At 39.4% G+C, this 20,869-nt stretch overlaps 1 protein-coding gene across 6 annotated transcripts in view; it reads right to left on the bottom strand.

Annotated features, from left to right (window-relative positions):
* Positions 1–20,869, bottom strand: part of NALCN (sodium leak channel, non-selective) — a 256,166-nt gene that overhangs the window by 169,903 nt on the left and 65,394 nt on the right. The gene's annotated exons all lie outside the window — the stretch shown is intronic.

The raw sequence follows: 20,869 nt of genomic DNA, 5'->3' as shown, positions 1-20,869 counted from the left end.
TTGTCAGTCCTGGCCTGAATGCTAGTACTTGAAGCCAAAGGGAATTTTATCATTCCTTTAGTAGAAACAGAGTTAGATTTATGGTTCTGAGATTCTACCACATAAGTCCCCGCAAAATATGAAAGATGTTGGGAAAACAGTATATTTGATCAATATGTTGTTTTCAAAACACTTATTAAATTGCCTGCCACATTAAAAATAAAGCTAGAGATTGATACTATAAGATGTAGTCAAGAGAAGAAAGCACAACTGTTTTCCAGACCCATTCATTTTACAGCATCTGGGAGATGGGCTTCCTAAATGAAGACAAATGCAACAGAGAATCTCAAAAAATGTCTGCTTCCCAAACTGACCGTGAGGCAGATCTGTGGTGCCCTGGCATTAAAACTCTTTCCAGTGACTTTCCTAAAGAACTTGTAAAAGTACCAACTAAAAGGTTTTAGCAGGATTCATGTGCTCAGGCCAGAAATAATTGAAATAGAGGGGAAACAACTGCTAGCAGGCAATAGCAAGCACTGGAATAACTGAGAGGACGGTAGAATTTGTCTCCTCGGAGCTCTTTAAGAATACATCAGGTAAGCATCTATAAAGGAATGACATACGTAGAGGTGACTCAGTCTTGGAGTGGCCAGGCAATGAGCTCGACCTTCAAATAGATATCCTTTTGAGGTTCATACTAGTTTTCTTCAATTTTACAGCATTAAAGAATTCTCTAAAGCCAGTACAGCGTCTTATCCTTACTAGTTATAAAAAGAATGATATTAACATGCATGAAGTAATCTGTGTTTGTTTAGGCTGCACATAGACGCTACCTTTCCAACTGCTGCACGTAGACACTACAAAGAAACAGAGTTCAAAGTGCAAAAAGCACCTTGCATTAGGGTTTTGCCTGGAAAACTGTTGTAGGACTGGTGGTGCAGAGCCAAGTTCCACTGCTTCTGAACTGGCTAAATCATATTCTTCAGCAAAAAGCCCTTTTTTTCTTTTTCTTCCTAAAGGAAAGAATTTGTGAGTCATAGGTTGCAGATCTAACTTCTGTAAAGTAAGAGATGTAAAGTAACATTGTGAAAAAACAAAATGTCACTCAGGACATGATTTGATGACAAATTAAATACTATGTTAAAAGCACCACAGCCACATGACACAAAGTACTGATTTGCTATAAGCTGACTCTGCCCCTTAAAAAATACCCTTTTTTGAGGACTTCACTTTGTACTGCACACTGCAACTTGTATTATCGGTCTGCACCCTAACCTGTGCCACAGTAGGTATTCTCCTACCTCCAGCATAAAGTCGGCGCAAAGGCATGAAGCTGGTATAATTCAGTATTGTGTGCCTCCCTCAGTGATTCCGATAGGAACACATTCATGTGCCCTGCCTCATCCTGAGCAATCTCTACTGTGGGTCTTAACACATGTCAAACCACAGCCCAAGTCTATTGCAAAGCAGCACTTCTGTGAGCAGTTCTGTAGTCAAATACTGTAGCTCCTGTTCCCTGATGTTATCTTCCAATGGATGTGCCTGCACCAAGCGTAGCTCCCTCCAACCCATACACACCTTCAGTACTATTCCAAATAAGCTCACATCCTCAACATCTTCCACAGGCTGACATTCCCTCGTGCCATACATACCTTCAATACTGGGTTATGAAATCAGATCCCTGCTGGGCTGTGACACCAGGGATGGGACACAACGCTCACGGGAACTTCAGACTGAAAAATCCCACATTTTTGAGTTATGTGGGCCAGGTGGGTGACTCATGGGGTCCAGCGGAGATCAAAACCAACCTCTGTACATATGGATACACAACCATTCTGCTCTAGAATGGACCAGGCTTGAGCAGTGTGAACATGAGTCAGTCATATCATATAGTTTGTAGACCAAAGACCAATGCAGATGATTTTATTAGAGCAAATCCTGCCTCTGACTCAATTCCATAGTTCACACATGTTTTCACAGTATATGGCTCAGCAGCACTATGCATCAGAAAGATACATGGCCAAATATCTAAGTGCAAATACAGCCTCTGGTAGTAGGAAGTTCCCAAGTTCAGGTTGCCAAAAAATGGAAAATAGAGGGTAAATATCACTAAGCACTTTTCTCTGACCATAAAGAAATATGAAAAGTAATACTGGCATTGAAACAAGTGGCCATGAACATGAGGTAGGCTGATTTTAGGCGTTTTCTAATCATCAGAGAAATGAAGTCCTGAAAGAGTTTTTCATTTTGTTTTGCCTCTTCCATTCCTAAGTTTTCTAAGTTGGGACTTCATACTTTATGAACAACGGACATGGCACAGTTCCCTGTGGTCACAAGAGGGAGTGGACAAGAGCATCATCGAGGTTCCTTCCAGCTGAAAAACAAGGTTTCATCAGTAAATGTGATGATATAGGCCCCAAACAAAACCCTACTAAGTGCAATAGGGTCCAGTTGCTTCAAATAACACAGCCTTAATCCTCAAGTAGCAAATACTACCAAAATGTTCATTATTTCATTTTCATTGGCTTCCTGACAGGGGAACTTCTAAGAATGCTTCTAAGGGAGTCACGCAGGAAGGCTTAAGACTGTGCTCTGTTCTGGAAGTTCTCATCAGTGTGGCTCATTTAATCAAGTACTGCACAACAGCTGGGGAAGGTCATTCTTTGCTATAGAGTCTGGTTTTGTTACAAAATATCTGTTTACTCTGAACTGCACTGAAATTCTTCTTAAGTTGCACCTTCTGCATTGTGCCTGAGGACACTGTGGACACAGCTGCAGTCCTGCATCTGTCTGTGTTAAGTGAATTACACACAAAACTAACAATATCCCCATACTTTGGTCAAAAATGTTCACTACAGCAGCCCTAAACATTCAAACACTCTAAAACCTGCTGTCGGCATAGCAGGTCAAATCTATCCATGACTATTAACTGACATGAAGGACTGCTTAGGGACCAGAAGGAACTAAACATGTGTTTAAGAAAAAAAAAAAATAGTAGTCATAGCTCTTGGACATACCAAGAGTCTGCAGATCTACGAAAGCACTTGTGTTATGGAGTTCATAGCACTTCTAAGGAATTAATGAAATCAGAAAGCTTCTGGAGAAAGACAAGCTGATGGAGACTACTAGCTAGTTTGGTATAACATAAAGCATCGTATCTGACAAATCTGGCAAAATATTTGAGAAGAGAATACATAGAAAACAGATAGGTGTGAAGCAACTAACATAAACCTAATCAAAACAGACTAAGACACTTGTGAAACTACCGTAGAGAGCAGGTTAACCACAGTTTGAGTAAGTGCACAGTAGAAGCAGCATTCTACTGGATAAAATGACCAGGTAGAAGACTGCAAACACTAATCTGATTGTGAAATAACCATACAGCCGTCTATTAAATTAATCCTACAAGCTTCCCAGAGCAACTACTCAAAACCAGTATTCTCCCCTGATACTACAAATGCTCTTCAGAATTTCTCTTAGTGCCCCAAAGATGGCAGTCAATATCCATAGCTATTTCCAGGGCATTTACCATCTTGATATGTGAATGTCAGTGAAATACATATCCATGGCTATGGTACAATAATGGTAGAATGCTGACTTTCTAAATGGCTTTCGCAGTATGCAATTTCCATTCACTGCCACTACCCCTCCATGAATCACCATTATGGTTCCATAGTTCTGTATCAGATACCGAGGACAAAAAGAAAACATCCAGGTAATGGCAGAATTATGATCCTACATGTAATGCAAAAAATGAAAACAGGAAAAAGAAAACAGAGACAGAGTTTGTTCTGGAGAAGGGGATTAAATAGTAATACAACTGAAGCTTTTTTGTTTGAGAGATGATGATAGACATATTTAATTAATTGTCACTTAACCTCAGAATTCTAAGTAAAATGCCTAAAAACAGCAGATGAAAAACAAATGTAAGAAAAATATTCATATGAAGACTATAGCAAAGTTGGCTAATACAGAAGGATATGTAAGTAGTACACATACCAGTATAAAAGACGGGCAAAACCTGCCACAGGCAGGTAATTAGAATAAAATAATACCACTGTTTATCAGGAAAGACATACAGAAATCCTGTTGTGACTAATCTATTTTATTTGAAATTTTCAGCCCCTGGGTAACTTCTGTCAAGATGAATCAGCTATGTATAGAGTCAGCTCCTCGAGAAATAGAACAGATTTCTGAAGCTTTTATCTTGTACACGTTACCACAGAGCAAGTAGGCTCTAGGAACAGTTAGATGTCCCTGTCCCACTGGTGACTGACGAGGTCTTCTGACAGAAAATTTGCTGTTTTCACTTCTTTTGAATTTTATGCAATAAATAATTTTAATTCTTTCAGTATCATTAATTTAAAAAGTGCATAGCCTAGCTGGAAACAGGGGCCCAAAGTCATCCAATCTTGAAGCTGTTTAAATTAAGTACCAAAATTGCGAGTTTAGTTACTTGCAATCTTTTTCACAGTGTAAAGAAAAAGCTGATACTGTTGTGTGGTTTACTCCTTTTCAGATGTGAACTGAGACTCTTAACTTGAGGGTTCATGCTAATTACCTAATCTTAGGAGGCATAAACTGTGGTCAAAATCTCTTACTGAAAAGAGGCAAAGTGCTGATCATTATGGTACTCTCTACTGCAAGGTGACAGTATGTGCTGGTTTTGGCTGGGACAGAGTTAATTTTCTTCATAGTAGCTGGTATGGGGCTATGTTTTGGATTTGTGCTGAAAACAGTGTTGATAATACAGAGATGTTTTTGTTACTGTTCAGCAGTGCTTGCACTGAGTCAAGGCTTTTTCTGGTTCTCACCCCACCCCACCAGCGAGCAGGCTGAGGGTGCACAAGAAGCTGAGAGGGGACACAGCTGGGACAGCTGAGCCCAACTGACCAAAGGGCTATTCCATACCATATGGCATCATGCTCAGCATATAAAGCTGGGGGAAGAAGGAAGGGGTGACGTTTGGAGTGATGGCCTTTGTCTTCCCAAGTAACCATTAAGAACGATGGAGCCCTGCTTTCCTGGGGATGGCTGAACACCTGCCTGCCCATGGGAAGGAGTGAATGAATCCCTTGTTTTGCTTTGCTTGCATGTGCAGCTTTTGCTTTGCCTATTAAACTGTCTTCATCTCAATCCACAAGTTTTCTCACTTTTATCCTTCCGATTCTCTCCCCCATCCCACCAGGGGGGAGTGAGCGAGCGGCTGTGTGGGACTTAGTTGCCGGCTGGGGTTAAACCACGACACAGTAGTACAGATTTGTTGGAAAAGTAGAGGATAACCGCCTAAAGGAGTTTTTGGATGAGAGTGGAAAATGCTGACTGCAGTATGGGAGAAGATGTATCTTGACACTTCCCGAGATGACCAGTCACACCTTCCCTGGAGATGCAATAGCATGTCTTCAAAAAGTCTTAAATTCTGCTAAGTATTAAGGAGAACCTGCAAAGCAGCTTGTACCATTAAAGAGTCTGTCCACTGAAAATATAATTGCTGTCTTTCCTAAAATTTCTACAGATCTGTATATTGAAAAAATTTATAGAACAAAAATGCCCCTGTGGCACAGAAATCAAGATGTATTTCCCAAGACTGTGTCCTAAGTACAGAAAAATACAGAAGTGGTAACTGTTCGTTAAATGTGTTAAAGATTTATTCAGATCACCTGCTAGGTACTGCAAGATCTAGCTCCCAGTTTGATCACAACCAAAATTTATGATCAGAGTAAAGAATACATAAGGTATTTAATGTTCTTAGATAATACTTTTGGTCTTTCAAGTCATTTCTATTCTTTCTCAGTTGCTATGAGAAAGGCAGTAAGTGGAAATGAATGGTCTTACAGTTTTTTGAAGAAGCATTTCAGTAGTTCACAGGGGATCCAAAATATTATACTATTCTTTTAGCTTGTAACCTAGGTCTTTTCCAATACCAGTGCATAGTAGATACTGTGTAAGAATTTCTCCACATGGCAATGTCATGACATTGACCTGGAGCAGAATACAGTAACTACTGAAAATCCCTAAGAACAGTAGGGAAAAGAAACTTCGGAAAAGAAACAGTCAATATTTAAATATTTGAGTATCAGAATAATAAAGTAAGACTGTGCACTATTTAATGAAGAAGGAGTATGTCATTACACATTTGCTACAGGGTACTGCAAGGGTAGCAGCATGTATGAAGTTCGTTACCACAGATGAGCTGATGTGCTGGAGAGTCACACCTAAGCTTCTGCTCTGTGTGTGCTACCCCCTCTAGAGTGACCATCTGTGATCTAGATTTTCTGGAATAGCACTATTCCCCCTTATTCCCCAGCAGAAGTAGGAAAGCCAAGCTGCAAGCTGGCCCTGTGTTATCAAATCAAAGGTCTTAAATCAAAGATGATTTGATAAGCTGCTCTAATTACAGTAACAGAGGGCATTTTGCATTACTATTGTAGATTTTATTTGTAGTGGGTAGTTTGCTCATTTCCACCAACTTTATGAAAATGTTGTTTAGGATAAAATAATCAAATCTCAGGAGGCAAGGTAAAAACAATGTGCCCCATGCATTATGCAAGTGTTGAAGGTCAAAGCCTGTAAACTGGTCGCATACGGAAGCTCTTGTCTGAAAGCGAAAATCTTCCACTGCGAAAACAATTACCTCTATTACCCAGTAACTGCAGCTTTCATTATGCAGAGCTATATTGTCTTAATGGCACTGACTGATAATTAAACTGATAGGATCTAATTTTCTTGGTATGGAATGACAGGTTTCTAATTGCCTAACTTCATGCTTTGCCTATTGGCTAAGAGTTTCTTGCTCCTTAGAGTGGCTGAAATTAGTCACGCCTTTTGTTTCAGGGCTGTTCACACTACTGTCACACCTTTAACTCCTCTTTGTATTTTTTCACATTGTTCTCTGTTCCTTGTCAGACTGTGAGTTGTTGAGTAGCTATCCACACAAACAGTTATTGCCTTTGACATAAGCCTTTCTTCAATTCTCATGCAGAGTGCAAACTGGTGGGCTGGGAGGTTGTTTTTGCTTGAAGCAGATCTTTCTATTTATTTTCTTAGTAAATCTTCATTAAGGAGATGGTCTTAATGTGCGTTTATTTCCCTTTGACCATGGCATTCCTAGCGTGCATGTGTCCCCTGACTGCTTTACTTAGCCTCCCAAGGTTATCTGACCCTTTGGTTAGCATTGTGCATTAAAGGAGAAAGAAATGTCACTGTAGATAATAGACCTGAGTGGTTTAACTCACCCTTCCCAGAGGAATTATAAGTAAACAGTAGCAGCAGTACAAAAGCAAATTTCCTGCTTTGCCTTCACAGAGCGTGTATCATCTCAAAATCACACTGGGAGGCCTTGCTATGCTGGAGCAGGGGCAGCAGAAAGTAAGCATAAGAAGGTCATCTGCGGAAATAGCACTGACACTGCATTTGCCTCACAATCTGCAGCAGCGGGCGCTGACACCCTGCAGACTCTCTGGGGGAAGCAGTGCAAAGGCTGCCCTCTGCTAGGGGCACCCTTTGGGAGCTTGGGCCCTGCAGAGCCAGCTGCAATGTCTCCAGCACCACATTCCCCAGCAAGTGCCATTCCAGGACTCCTTAAACCCTTGTGTTGGAGCAAATAAGCCCTCTTAAGACACAAAGCAGTAGGGAGCAAGGGGCAGGGATATTTAAGTGGTTCAGTAAGAAGCCAACAGCTGTGCTGACGCCAGTGAACTCTACTGAATTTTCAATTTTTTTTGCTATTACGCTTGTGATCTACTAATCACAAGGGAAAACTTACTTACATAGAATTTAAGATTATGCTACTTCTTGAGATAAATTAAGAAACAGTACATGAAGTTATATGTCAATAAAGGATCGGTATGTCTGAGGTGATATAGCTTACAGTAGAAAAAAGCATAACAAGACGCAATTAAAGCTTGCATTTGACCTGCCTCAACTTTCATTTTCTTATACTCTTCAATTAAGACAGCCTTTCTGCCACATTTTGCTCTTCCATCTCTTCAGCTTATGATCAGTGACAGTTTATGGGCCTTTTACTTAACATCAGCAAGTATGATTTTTTTTTTTTTAATGTTGCCATCCCTATCACACAAGTACTTATCAGAAGGTATATTAGAAGGAAAACTTCAAAATACTTGCTTTCAAAATGAAATCTAACTAAAACATATTGGTTCAGTGTGCAAAGCACTCTTTCTGCATTCCCAGGCGCAGATGGGAATGAGAGATAGGAGGAAGCGCACAGCACAGATGTCAGACAGGTCATTAAATTCTGTGCAGCACGCTACAATGACATGAGTGATATATCAAACTATATATAGCAGAAAAAGATGGCCACCAGGAAAGATCCACAATTACAAACAAAATTGAGAACAAAAGAAAAAGAAGTAAAGCTTTCTGGAAAGTTGTTTTAGTCCACTGTAGATCCAACTATTTAGCTGCTGAAACTAACATGGAACACCCTGAAATGGCAGGGGAAAGTATGTTCCAATGAATTCTCTCAGCAGCAGCAAAGTTTTCTTTGACTGTCAGTACAAGACAACTGTACTAATCTACTCACATTAGTTTCACCTGATTGCCTGGTTTAATGCAAGACTCAATTACTTTGGGATTAACACAGCAATAAATTAAAATTCTGGAGGGCTGCTCAAATTACTCTAAGTTTCCAAAACTCTACAACTTCCCACATACCATTTGTTAGCGTAACAGAGCTAATTCAATGGACATCATTTGTGCAATTTTTTTTGTGTCTCTAAACCATTGCTTAAAAAAAAAAAGAAAAAGTCTTAATTAACTAGGCAAATAAACCAGCCTCACTGAGAAAAGTGGCAAGCATACAGAGACATCAAATAGCTACGGGAGTTAACCGGAGCATCCTGCTGTTTTGGTTTGGGTTTGGTGGGGTTTTTTTTTTGGTTGTTGTTTTTGGGGGGGGGGTTGTTTTTTTTTTGTTTGTTTGGTTGGTTTTTTTTGTTTTTCCCAAATTCAGGCCACTTATTCAGTTGTCTAACATCAGAAGCATTGTCTTAGTATCCTTTTTTAAAATCTGTGGGTTTAGGTATCTCTATGTTACTCTTCCAACACAGAAATACAAAGAGCTCACTGCGACCCTCAGTGAGAGCCAATATTTACATCCCAGTCATGCCCCTGGACCCATGTAGTACAACCAGTTTAAGCAGTCAGTGTGCGCTGTGGAGTGCCAGGACACTGGTGTCTCAGCCCTGGGGAAGGGAGACTGGAGCTGCCTTCTGGTCTACGTATCGGGGTTCCTTCTCCCACAGAAATCAATCAGGAATAAAGTAGCAGCAATGAAGTATCTCTCTGGTATAAGGTCATGACACAGCCAGGGTATACAAAACCAGGACCTCAGACATGCAGGTCCACCAGTTGAGATACCGCCTTTAAATAAAGCCCATCAGCTTGCCACTGAAAATTAAGGGCCTTACAGAATGTATTTAAGACACAGTTGTTTCTAATCTGCCGAAAACTTCTCATGAAAGGCTCTTTGCTAATATACTCTCCAGTAAAACTTATTCTACATCATCCACACAACAATGATACAACAGATGTGACTCCCTTCAGCAACAGTAAGAATTCAGAGAGCTTGAAGAGACTGAAAATTTTCAAGAAACATGCTCCCTGCTAGAGTCTGATCATTTTGGCATTGTGTTCCCTGCAAACCAATAAATGACCTGTTTTCTCCTTTCAACATACATCCACAATCCACGCAAACTCACTAACACTGCCTTGTGTTAAAGAAACTCAATTTTAAAGGATTCTGCTTGTTTAGATGGAATTGTCATACTAAAGAACAAAACTGAAATAATCTGAAGATGTCTGGCAAACTACACCTCTTCAGTGGAAGGCTCATCAAGACCTCAGACCTCAGTCCTTCTATAGCAACAATAATTTTGCCTTGTGCCACTGAATTTTTGCTAAACCAAGCTAATTGTCACTCACCCTAAAACCACTATCACCCCTCAAATTGTTTGGTCACTGCCACATCTCATCTCCTTCAGGAAGAAATAATGAATCACATGTATTTGTCTGCTTTTTATAAACCTTACGGTGTAACTTTTAAGTAAGAAAAACTGTATTTTCGAAGTATAATGTACAGGGATATTCACTTACATACATAGTTAATAGAGGGTTATAAACCCTGTCCTGTCAGGCCATGGGAGCAAGTGATTTACAAAGGATAAACAGTATACTTATGATCCAAGGAAGTCAGTAAATACGGGCCAATCACTCAGTGTCTACTCACGAGAAAACTCCATACTGAGGATATCAGCATTTCTAAAACCAGTCGGCTGCTAGCCAGTCATCCTGGGAAATGGCTTAAAAATAGGTATTGTGATTATAAGGTTTAGATTTAAGAATAAACTTAAATCTAAACGGAGAAAACAGGTATAGTGAGGACAGGAATGTCTCCAAATCAAGAAATAACTTTGCAGAGGCAACAACCCAGTCTTCGAGCCCACCTAATACAGCAGCACAAATGTTCTGACAGCATTGTATCTCAACAAAACAGAGACACCTCCTTTTGGAGCTGAGCTAAAATACACGTAGCAATAAACCGTAAGCATCCGTTTAAGGGGGGGAAGTGACAAGCATAAGGTGGGATATCCTTGCCAAGCCATAGAAACAGTGGACCACCATCACACCACCACAGCTGTGGAAACTACAGAACTGGTGACCTACTTGGAAAATTATGTGGCTAATTTAAAGTTCATTTTTAAAGTTCTTGCTAATATTTTTTATTTGAAAGACAGAGAAATAGGGTCAAAATATAAACTCTACTTTCCAGAATGTGGAGATAGGTCAAGGGGAAAAACTTATTCTTGTCTGTAAGTTGTTGGTTTACCAGACTCTGCTTTACTGTGCAATGCAAGACATGAATGTCCCTTGGACACTGCCAAGGCTGGAAATATTTGAGCCATATAAGCACATTTTGATAAACTAAGTTTGCCTAGTCTTCTTCACTTCTGTTTCTGTTCATAAGCAACAGTCTTTTCTTGGTGCACCAATTTGAGAATTAAATTATATCATCTTGCTTCTTAGACAAGCCTGACTAATTCTTTAATAGCAAAATGAATTTTCTACACACTACATTGCCAAATCTCTCAGCTCTGTCAGTTCAAGATTATATCAATTGTATTTTCTATTTTAAGGCTAAGACATGAACTAAACTACTGAGCATGTCAGCAGTGGGGGAAGGATGGACCAGAATACCCAAAACTGTTTTAATTGTTCAATTAGTAAGTTAATAATGATATTAATTGCACATGGAGGATAAGGCATTCAAAAGAGAAGCTTTCTTGAGGAAAGGAAAAAGTGGTAACTCAGCCACCTAGGTGACATAAAAGCATGAGAGGCAGCACATGAACGAGGCATTTAAAAAGTCATGACTTGGCGAAGAATAAAAATCTATAATTTCTGAGGAAAAAATCATCAAGGAAAAGCTATCTTTTTTGCTGTGGATCATGACAAGAGTCCCTAAAACATTGTTTCTACTTGATGTATCAAGAAAATTTCAGTGAGAGGAAAACTTATGTAAAAGATATTATACTGTATCCTGTATAAGATATAATACTAACAAAGAACACAAGCAAGCATAATGTAAGATGAACAGAGCTTCCAACACTTTCAGACTCACATGATAGCAAAAATTACATGTTCTGCTGAAGAGCATAATGGAAAAGGGTGTTTGTGGGTAAAACCCTTGTAGAAAGATGGTCATTACTGTGCTTTCTGAAGCTAAGCCTCTACGCAAACTGGCATTTGGAACCTCAAAGGAAAGAGTGGCTAAACAGTGAGTGGAATTAAAGGTGAGCATCGAGAGACAGGCATGTTGTGTCAAAAATGCTTTTTCGTATTCTGTGAAAACTGAATATATTGCAGATCTGCATTTTTTCACTACGGGGAGGAAGAACAGGTTTAGAATCATTAAGAAATGTTTGCGAACAGGAAAATGTAAAACCAGGAGTAAAGCCAAACAACACTTAAGAATACAAATGCTAAAATACAGCACAGATATTTACAATGAAAGAAAATACTAAGCCGTTGACCGTGGTAGGTTGGCATTACTTCTTTTCTGTTATCTTTTGTTTAAAGTATCAAAGTGTCAGAACCGTAGTTAGAAAAACACAAAGCAAAAGACAAAGATTACTTCTCCTACGCTATGACTGCAGGTCATTCACTTCTCAGCCACATACAAGACTGAGACAAAACTGTCAAACTAAAGAATAAATAATATACAGAATCAACCCTAAGGCCCAAGGGAACCTCTGGGATAACTTAATCCAGCATTAAACTAGAAGAATTTAAAATTAATTTGTATAGCAAAAAAAGCTGCGATTTTCACCAAGTGTTTCCTGCACCAAATCTAGTAAATTCTGTATGGGCTCTAGCATGGTCCAAGGAGAGATATCCAGTGTTTTCACTTCGGCTTCCTGGTGATTATTTTTATAGGTACTGACATTTACTGATACAAAGTGTTCACGTTTTCCCAAATACATTTGTCTACATTCAACTTCCAACCATTGAATTTCATTAGTACTTCTCCTGCCCAATAAAAAGAAACCCCAAAGAAAAAACAAAACCCCCAAAGCCTTCTGTTATTAAACTCTTTCTGATGAGAAAATAAACATGGCTTTGTAAGCAGGTCCTTAAGAAGCTGCAACCACTGAAAACAGTATTGTGCCTTAAGCCTAAACAGGGATTTATTAGTTGACTCCCTTTCAACTTGTTCATTCTATCTCAGGAACAAACTGAACTTGTTTACCTTATTCACACAGCCATACTTCACTCCTCCCAGCATTCACAACCTTTGTAACTAGAATTATTTCCCAAGAGGAACAACACAATGAGGATTGCAAACTGTTCTCACCTGCACAGGGCATATGAACTGTTTTCTTTACTCCTTTGTGCTCCCCAAAAACCTGTATAACCTTCTGAAGGTGCCTATGTAAAGATGGTCTAAGCTGTCATGCCTAGGTCTATTTAGGTGCCTGCAGTGGGCCTAACTGGCAAGCTTCTGGTAGCAGGGGGCACACCAGAGCAGGGACACCTGTGAAGGGGCTGCAGCCCATGGCTAAGCCCATTCTGGAGCAGAGGAGATGATTAAGAAGGAAGGAGCAGCAGCAGCAGAGTAAGAAACAAGGAGCAGCAAAAAAATAAACCACTATGCAATGACCCCAGCTTCCTGCACCACTCCCCGCCTCACACGCTGCAAAAGCAGAGGAGTGCAGACCAAGACATGGGGAGGAGAGGTGTGTGGACTGAAGCTGAGACAGGTGAAGGAGGAAAGGTGTTTTCCCTAAGTGTCTCTTCAACTGTTTGTCTTCCTTGCTTCTTAATACCTGAATGAGTGATTATAAGTTTATGTTAATTGTCAGTAAAACAAGTAAGTGAAATTCCCTGAGTGGAGACTCTTTTGCCCACGACAGTGCCTCAGCTGGGATCAGGGCCCTATTGCTCTCCGTCTGCAAGGCCTACGAAGGAATTCCGGTGAGGAAAACAAAAATCTATCCCCATTTTTGCACTGATTTCTCGATCAGTGGACTAATGGGGCATGCTTTAAATCATTTTGGCTCACATTTAGAAAATATGAGTTTTATCACTAGACAGTTTGAATGGCTTCCCTAATTACATTCTGACACCTTCACACGTTATCACTTGTCATGTTACCACATGATAACTCCACAGGCCACAGCCGAGGATGAAGGCCTCCTTATTAGGCACTTAACATGCAAGTGCCTGAATCAAAGAGCTGCATAAGTGGAATAAGATTGGACCTGTTTATCAAAGTATTTAATACTATGATGCACTTGCTAGGATAAACAGAGTATTAAGACTCAATACGTACGTCAAGTGTACATATCATCTGTAGAATTAAAGAGTCTGACCACAAATTTTGATGAAATCATTACTGAGCCAATGCTTCCTTCATAAGAGCTCAATCCCTCAGCCTTTAATGGGTACAGTTAAATGGAGGCTCTGACTTAACAATTACATCCCCTCATTGCTTTCTATTATCCCAGATACCAAGTGACTCAGAGCCAAGGGAGTCAGGCTGTGGTTTTGATGCTGATCTGCATGTCTGGCCACCTCTATCTGTGCAAAACGACACTGGCTTCATTCAGGTGGAGATGACTGTGTGAAAGGGCAGTGGGGGGAGGAAGGAGGCATATAGGAGGCTGAAAACACCCTTGCAATCCTTTTCACTATCAGTTATATCTCCTACTTTGGACAAATAACCTGCAAATATCATTTTTATTCTGTTCATCAACTCATAATTCACTGTTCCGCATGGACCTGGAAGTCTCAGCTGGCAAAGCAGGCAGTTGCCTAGGACAACTAATCAGTCATAATCCACCTGCTTCTTTTGCCCATGCCAGGGACCTGGAAAGACCAAGTGGCTGCCAATACTGCCACCAAGAGACAAGTGTGTCAGGTCGACATGGACTGAGGGACAAATGAAAAGGTCAGCCTCTGCCACCAGTGACAGGCTCTTTTCTTTATCCAGCGGCAGCAGGAATGGCAAGTTGGATTTTCAAGGGTTTTCTTTTATGTTGGTATGTCTTGTTAACATTCAGCCTCCTAAATGTTAAAGGTGGTTTCATCCATTTTCGTGTTAGGCAGTCCATGAAGAAAAATTGGAAATAACTTCACGGCAGAATGACAAAGAGCAGGTCTTTATAGTACTCCCTCTAGTCACCAGCCTGGTGTTGCTCGCTCTCCTCCGGGGCCAGGAATTCCTGCTGCTGCAGAGTCAGAGGGAGGGAGGTGGAAGGGAGCATGCTCTACCCCGGCCCCTGCACGGGGGTGAGTAGGGCATCCTTCCCGAGTGCAAGTGTCTCACTTTGACACTGTACTACTATATAAAAACATGGGTCACTTCTACTTTGTCTTTAAGAACCTGTATCAGTCTCCTGCAGCCAAATTCATTATACAGGTGTCCACATAAACAAATGGACTTGTAGCTCTGAATGCGTGCTGTTTCTAGGAGTACCTAATTGGGGATCTGATTTAGGCTGACTTTTCATCTTTTATTGCAGACTGGTGTGAGCATCCTTCCTTCCTTTCCAGCTGTTTGGCTTTCATGTGTCCATCACACCTCACCTCTCAACACACTACTCAGCCACTATGAATTCTAATCCTAGAGACAGGTACCCAACCTCTAGGCAACATTAAATCTCTCATGGAAAATGTACTTAATGGATTATGGCAGTGAGGCACAAAATCCAGATTCACAGCATACTATCTTAAGCTTAATTCCTTCCTTCTGAACAATGGACCTAATACCACCCCAATCTTCTTCCAGTCTAAGAGAAGCACCTTTGCAATTCCAACTGGTCGCACACTTGAAAGTCTTTTCCCCATCATAAAAGAACTCCTAAGAGAACCAGTGTAACTCCCATGTTTGGTAGATAAAACTTCAATTTATGGGTAAACAAAGGGGCTATTTTGATCCCTGTACAAGTCTTTTATTAAAACAACACCTATAAGAATTGAATTGAGGAAGTTGATTTTGGGCCCAACGTGATGTTTCCTTTAACAAACATTAAATTAGGTTCACTTTTAATCTAATCATGGCAGACATTTTTCACAGTGACATATAAAATCTTTTCTTCTAATTACCAGTTTAAAAAAAGGCTCTCAACTGTAGGCATGCCAAGAATATTTAAATTCTGGGTCACATATTATAAGGGAAAAGGCCTTATAATAAAAGTGGGAAATATCTGAGACTTAAAGCTCTGTTGCTGTTTTACAGCCCATGAAATTAGAAGATTTTGCTGGCTCATTGTGCCATTGAACAGTGTTCACTTCTACTGTAAGGCAAGTAAGGTTTAATACAGATGTAATTTTTGTATATGTTCTTTGAAGCACTCCTTACCATTGAAATTTCATTATTTGTCTTCAAGATAGAACATGTGTGTGTTTATCTCCTATACGTAAACCAGACATTAATATGGCAGTCTTTGTCAAATACTCTCTGCAGGTACGAGATGTAATTAGTATCATTTACAAGGGTACTGGCCCTTGTAAATGACAGATGGGTTGATGAGACAGCATAGAATAAGGTCTCCTCCTTCTCCTTTCAGAATGATCTTTCATGGCATAAAACTTATTTCCCTTACTTTGTAGAATATTTTTTAACTTTTAGGTATCTTTCATTCTGGACTTCCTTTTCCTTTTGAGAATATTTGAAGCAATACATAGCACTGTAAATCATGAAAAAACATTCTCTAGGATTATGTGAAGAGTAAAATCAGTAATGTAGCTGCAAGTGTACATCTGTAGATGATTACAGATGATTGCACCCATGAGGCATGTGGAATGATTACTAGCCAGATGTTATAAAAATCTGAATGCAAAAAGATCTGTACTGTGTGGAAAGTATAGGTAAGAAGAAAAACTGCCCAGGATTCAGCAACAGCAGGGGTTCTGGCACATTTGTGTCTATGTGGCACCCTTTCCAGCAGCACCCACACAGACAGCTCTACCAACATCCTTAATGTGGCCCTGATAGCAATTACTGCCATGTTAAATATTGACTAAAGGTAGATGCACACTCAGATAAACAGTGCCATGGAAGGCAGAAGTACTTGTCATAGTTCTCCAATTGCCAACTCTTGCATGCTCTTATTTAATTCAACAATTATATTTATGCTTTTTAGATATATCAGATGAAAACACTTATGCAAATACAATCACATGCTTAATGAATTGTACAATTACTAGGGTTTATTCACAAAACAAAGGTCATTTTTCCTCAGTGTTTAGCTCAACATTTTTTGCACACTTCATGATACTGTCATCCTATCAGCTACACCCTATGGAATTAAACACAGCTAGGAAAAACATAGAGAAGAAGAGAACAAAATCAGAAAGAAGAAACAGGCCAACCGCGAATGTACCTGATGCTCTCAGTGGGAGGCAAGGCTAAAGGCTGTTCTAATATGAAGGAAACATCATGCTTTTTATAGGAGCCTGAATCAAAATCAGCTAAGAAGTCTGAGAAAGAGAAGAGCTTGACAGTACGTACAGGTATAGTCAATAGTAAGGAGATTTGCCACCCACATCCACACAGCCAGCCAAGCCTTTCATTCATATCCTTTCCCTTACTCCCACTCAGCCCCACAGGTAGTATTCAAAAAATCTTTCAAGCATCCTGATGGATAAAAGACTTCATTTAATATGAAGGTTCCCACTGCATAAGAACAACACCTAAAGAAGTCAAGTTCTGTGTCAAACTGTTGGAAAGAGTACTCTGGTTTCTACTGAGTTAATGAGCAACTTACTAGAAGAAAATAGTAACTTCTTGTAGCCTCCCATCAGCTGGAACCTGAAATACCTAAAGTCACCTCACCTAGGGAGGCAGATTATTCTGTCTCTACTATTCCTCCCTCCCATTTCAGAACTTCACAGAGAAAGGGATTTGGGGTACTGAGGCCTTAGCTAATTGGTTCTCCACTCAGTGCTTCATTAATTCTCTGGTTTTACAAACAGCTCTAAGACAAACCTCTGTGACTGTTGCTCATAACTTTCCTAGACATATAGCCAGACAGAACTGCCCCAGCTTTTAGTAATTTCACTCTCATTAGAGATTACGCTGGTAAAGTTGGCAAAACCAATTGGACTTAATTTCATTCTACATCCAATCTAGAAATATGTATGTTGAAGAACAGAGGCATTAGCTGTAGATACATGCTGATGTGGTCCATGTTTGAAAAATTGCCTTCACAAACATCAGGTGTAAGTATTATATTATTAATACATATTGAAAGGGTGCAGGCACTGGAGAACCTATGGCACAAACCTTATTGTATTATTGCTGTACAAATGCAGAATGGAAGCAGATTTTGTAAAGAGAGGAGAAGCACTTGATGGTATACATCTTGATTTTAAAAGGCTTTTAACATTGTCTCACCATGAAAACATACAGAAATATGGCTAGGTGAAACTATTCTGTGATGGGTGCAAAACCATTTGTTAAGTGTCCTTATGAGTAGCTATTAAGGAAACACTGTCAGAAAAGAACACTGTCAAACGAGGTTTCAACAGAGTCTGATCTTGGTCTAGTTCCATTTATTTTTTCACTCTTGACCAGGTTGATAGAAAATAAATCATACTCATCAAATTTCAGATAAAAATAAGCTAAGAGGCACTGAAAGTATTCAGGAGGAAAGAATTAAAATTCCAGAAGATCTTTGCAAATTGAAGAAATAGTCTGAAAAAAAAAGAAAGTATGCTACTCAACAGAGACAAAAGCAAGGGTCTACATTTAAAAAGAAATAATCAAGTAAACAAATAAAGGATGGGAAACAGTGATGGCAGCTTTTTCAAAAGGACACAAGGGATGCAGCAAATCAGAAAAACACATGAATCACCCACAACATGCTGTTCTGAAAATGGAAAACATCTCACTGGGATGTAGATACTGTAGTAAAGCTTAAAAACACATGAAGTCATGGCTCTACTGGGGTATTCTGCTGGTACTGCACTTCAACAAAGATGTGAATCAGATGGAGAAAGAGGGACAATAGACAATGTCCTTCTAGAGAAGGACAATAAGAATAATTCAAGGTATAAAATATAAGTCCTATAGCAAAAGACTGAAACACATGGAGCTATATGGCCCAGCAGGGCTGTAGAGGGTAGAAGAGGCATAATGATAGTCCTGAAAGATGCAGAAAACCTTTTTAAAAGTTTTATCTATGTCAATAGTGAATAAGGTGAGAAATTATGATCTTAAATTGCAAAAAGAAAGATTCAGGTTATACTTTAGGAAAATCTTTCTAAGAGTACAGACAATGAAGCAGTGCAATAGACTGCCTGGAAAGACTGTGAAGTCTGCTTCACATCGGAAGGGGATGGCCTAGATTACCTTAACAGGATGTCTTCAAGCCATATTTATCAGTAGTCTATAACTATGTTTTTCCTTAAACAATACATACATACTTGCATAGAAGCATACATAAAACAGATAAACAGAATACCTCAAAAATAAAAATAGAAAACTTGGGAAATAAGTATATTGTCAAGTACCAAAACTTACACTATCATATTTCCAATTTTCATCCCTTTAAAGCCAAAGCCATTTATAAAGTGGGAGCAGGGAATGGCCAAAAAGAAGGGATTTTCCAAATATGAAACTACCTACTTGGCATAGCCCTCACAGTATAAAAAACTCTATAAACTTCTATCTGTTTAGGACAGTTTGGTCTTCATCTAGTAATAAAATTTTAAAAACCCCTCCCTTTTTCTTTAAAGAGAAGAAAAATAACAGAAATTATCAAATTCAAATATGCATAGCTTATATACCGCAAATTAAGTGGTACTAATTATACAGTAGCTGCCAAACGGCTATGCTCTTGTGATTTTTGTAATGATAGATTTCAGGAACCAACAGGACAGGCTGCATAATAATATCTGCAAGTAAAATATCAATGAATGTATACAATAAAATAGTATAATTACACAGAAAATATCTACTGCATTACTTACCTACATACAAAGGTGCATCACAAAATGGAGATTTATAAAATATTGATAAACTTGCTGGCTATAACATTCCTAATTTGAGGAAGCTTATTTAACATTTTGTGGCAAAGCTGCTCTGTCTTACCCAGTACTTTAAAGTTTAGTAATCAGCTTTCAACTGATATTCAACTTAACTTCTGGCTGCTGTACCAAGAGGTGTTATATCCTGGTTACCTATTTCTAGATGAAAACGATATATCAATGACAAGTCTCCTAAGTTTATTAGCAATCTTTGAGCTTTAAAATGCAACACTCAGAATGACATATTGATAAAGTATAGGACTGTGACTCAGGAGACCGGAGTTTGAGCCCTGTTTTTTCAACCAGCTTTGCAGGCACCCTCGGACAACATATTTAACCTCCCTCTGCCAACCTGCTCCCACCATTAAAAACATACTGGCCTCCTTTATTAAGCACTCTGAGCCTCATTCAAATCATCTACCCACTTAAGCTTGTCTAAGCCATTGCAACTACTTTTCCCTGGTGACCAGGTAGGCAGCTAAAATAACAGCCTTCAATGCCACAAATAATTTTGCATGTCAAGATAAGAAGGGTGATTTCAATCTGAGGCATAATTCTTCTGGTGATACACCTATCCCACGCTCCCCTGCCAAACCATCTCAAACTAGAGGACTTGCGTGTGGATGTTTTTAGCTTCTAGTGTGAACTCAGCTCGTGTTCACCAGGCATAGCAGTATGCCACTAACTTAGGAATCTGAAGGTTGTCTGAGACAGGGTTATCCTTTGAGATCTACTGAAGAAAAAAATCATATAAAAGATAGGTACTATTAGTAGTGCTATTCATCTAGCAGTACTGGTACTACTGGTATGCTTCTGACTCCCAGAGGAAACAGAATGGAGCTTGGTTGAAATCAGTTTCTTCTCCCTTTCTCACGAGAAAAAAGAAAGGATGCAAATGGCAGTTTTTGTTCAGAGCGTATTTGGTATCACAGAATATTTGTTGTAACAGGACTCTGAGACTATTTCTTGTAACTCTCTGTCTCATTGTGTATATTCAGCAACCTGGGAACCAACTGAAGTGATTTCAGCTGCAAAGGCTTTCAATATTCAAAAAAACTTTTTGGATTGCAGTCATTCAGTCATTAAACCTTTTTATTACCTTCAAGTTCAGCTGGGGCCAGGATAACAGTCTGGAGCTCAAGCCAGGAAAAATGAAAAAAAAAAGGCTTATCAGAGTCAGAGAGATGCATCAGAAAGAATACGGCCTGCAGGCATGCTTTATCATTTGAAGGGACTCCCCTACCTGTGCTGAAATGAAAATTTACAGCTGCAGGCTCCTGTTGGATCTTTGTCTGTTAAATAAATGTGAGATAACCACAATGTTCTGACAGGGTAA

Source organism: Ciconia boyciana, chromosome 1, assembly GCF_034638445.1.
Source record: "Ciconia boyciana chromosome 1, ASM3463844v1, whole genome shotgun sequence".
In the NCBI taxonomy this organism is placed as follows: domain Eukaryota; kingdom Metazoa; phylum Chordata; class Aves; order Ciconiiformes; family Ciconiidae; genus Ciconia; species Ciconia boyciana.
The sequence above is the reverse complement of the archived record's forward strand: the minus strand, read 5'-3'. Positions and strand labels throughout refer to the sequence as shown.